Raw genomic sequence first — 3,085 nt, 5'->3', positions numbered from 1 at the left:
ACACCTTCACCCTTCTTTCTCTCTCAACACTCCCGGTCTCTCCCTCCTCTTCCCTATTACTTCCTAAGTGCTAGAGGCGAGTCTCAGAGCGCAAAAAGGCTCCGAGAAGAAGAGCTTTCATCTTGGAAGTTTTGCCCCCCAGAGCCTGGTTCCTAGCCAAACCTCCTAGTATGTAAGTTATGCTTACCCTACTTTTAGTATAGCTTACGTTTAAGTTTAATATCGTTATTATGAACATATAAACAATATATGTATTATAAAATATGATAAACAAAGTGTTATTATAATATGTTTTAACTACTCACGGTATGGGGGATCTAGTTTGAAGGGTCCCATAGGGTTGTTGGATTTCAGAACATCTTAAATGCCAAAATGGTCCTGCCCTCCGATGTTTCATGTCTGGCCCCTATCTGTACATAGTAGTTGAAAATTATTGTTTAAAACTTATAAAACAATATACCTCGTTGAAGCTAATAATTAGTCATAATAAATATTAGACTAAAATCTAGCGGTAATGATACTAGGTTTCGTCGAAGGAAAATATAATTGTTAGAAGTGAAGCATTACCCGAGTTTGGGATCATCACTTTAATATGTGAGTGCATAGTTACTTTCATCTTACACATAGATATGAAGTATTTAATATAAATTACATGTTATGTGTGCATATTATATGTGTTCTTGATATCTATGCTGGATGAACAAAATATACATGTTTTATTTGATTTAAACGGTATATGTATTTTGTACCTATAATTATGATGGGTAAAGATGGGTAGATGACATAGATGATGAAATAAATAATGAGAGGCCTCGAAGTTTAAGATGATCTAGTCATCTAGCGTAGTATAGATGACGACCACAGACTATTCTAGACAATCCTGTGGAACACTGGCAGGCTCGCAACCTGTAGGTGTTTTAGAACTAAGTGTTCACCAGGTGTACTCCATCACCTCATGGTTTCCTTTTTGACATATATTGTTGAGGAATCCCCTAATAAGTGTTGTCATCCTGATGAAAATCCTTAGTCTAGGTCCCTTGAATTAGATGCTTTAAGGACAGAAAGTGAGGATAACGGGGACGGGTAATCGAGTTGATTGATTGATGAGATTAATAAGCATAATTATTATGGGTTGAAAACCATATGTGCTCACCAGAACCCCAAGCCTAACTCACTCAGTTTCTTTCACTACAAGAAAAAGACCCTTTTACGATGCGCAAACAACGACACTCGTTGATTTATGTTACACAAAAGAGAGTGACATTAAAAAAGTGTTGTCTCTTCAAAAAAAATTAAGGATTTAGGTCACACATTATTGCGTGCCCTTAAATTAGTGTCTAAACAAAAAAAACACGGAGGGCACCTGTAATAAAATGTGTGTCGTCTAAAGATGTCGCTTTATAAATTTTAATGGAACGCGTGTTCCATCCGGGGGGAAATGAAATCCTGAAAAATTGAAAAAAAAAACCATTTATGTCTTCTTTCCCTCTTGCCCTAATTATCGACGTTCCTTCCTTTCCCTCTTGTCTCTCTCAGTCGCTACCTAGGGTTTTTATTGAAAGCTTGAATCGATCGATTGAGGTAACCAAAGGTCAAGCGAACCGGGAAAGGGTTTTCAGTGAAATATATTGTTACTCTTTGAAATCGGATCCAATCCTACCTTCGCCCCATCCTTCTTGTCTCTATCAGTTGCTACCTAGGGTTTTTCGTGAAAGCTTGAATCGATCGACTATGGTAACTAAAGGGTAAGCGAACCGGGAAAGGGAAGCAATAAATCCAACACTCACTCTCAAATCGATTCTACTGGACAAGGTTTCAATATGGGGCTCTCTACATTCTTATCGATTCTACTTTCATTCAAGCTTACCTCAGTTTTTTTGGTATCCAGTAACCAAATCTTACATTCTCATCGATTCCACTTCCTCTCTCTGAACAAAAAATATATAATATTCTCTAAAAGCCCTAAACCAGCCACCGCCGGCTACCACCTCCACCATCGTCGATTCGTCCTACTTCCTAGATGGTCTTTGTATGTGCGCAACAAGACTAAATAGAAAATGGGAAAGAAAAGAAAAAACGAGCAGAAAGCGAGAAAAGAGAGTTTAAGGGTGAGGGGAGGATGCATCGGAGTTGTGGTACTGTTCTTAACATCTTTTCAAAATACAGTAACCTTATCATGGGCTTGAAGAAAAAATGATTGTTTCCTATGTTTTGCAGTTCTAGATGGTATGGGTTCACCCTGATATGGTTTAGAGAAGCTCTCTCTCTCTCTCTCTCTCTCAACATTTCCTCACTTCTTTCTTTCTAAAACCATAGCCTATCATAGCAGAGGAATTTTCGTGTTGTTTTCCACCATCTGTACTAGACCAGACCATTTTTCACTTCACCAAGATTTGAATTGGAAAAAAAAAAAAAAGAGTTGTGGTATTCATGGTGTGTTCTTGACAAAAGTTGCGAAATTATTAATGTAATCTTATTCTCATTTATAAATTCGAGGTATATGTATGATAAGTACCATAAATGAAATGATAATATGATTATACATGTGTTATAAGTTCGATTTTGAGTTATAGATTGACAAGAGGCGGAATGCAAAACCATCATTTTGATCTAAAATAGTCAAATATGTGAATTGTTCATTAGTACAGATTGGATGGTTAAATTAATCGTTTATGATGATGTATTGACATTGAATGTCCTGTAACTAGGCTCTAGCCTTAGAAAGAATCCAACACAAATGTAGCTATTCCTGGAATACGTTTTAAAGGTCTATCAGAGGGCCAACCAGTGGGTCCAAAGCTCCGCAAGTCATGGGGATGGTGGAAGGTAAAGGAGTGGACATTCCATATATTAAATTGCCTCTATACCCGGTGAGTAGTCAGTCACATCATTCAGATGTCTGTTTAATTTAATTTTTTTGGCTGGCTTTCAGACATGTGTTTATTGTCTTCTTGCTCAAGTTTTTACTTTTTTACTTTTTTCTCAGCTTTGGAGATTTAAAATTGCAAAGCCCAGAGAACAAATCTTTTGCACAACACTTCCAAAAGAACTATGCGGGAAAATTTTTGGAATGTCATCTCAACTT

Source organism: Lactuca saligna, chromosome 9 (assembly GCF_052625555.1).
Source record: "Lactuca saligna cultivar CGN05327 chromosome 9, ASM5262555v1, whole genome shotgun sequence".
In the NCBI taxonomy this organism is placed as follows: Eukaryota; Viridiplantae; Streptophyta; class Magnoliopsida; order Asterales; family Asteraceae; genus Lactuca; species Lactuca saligna.
Note: the sequence above shows the minus strand (reverse complement) of the source record.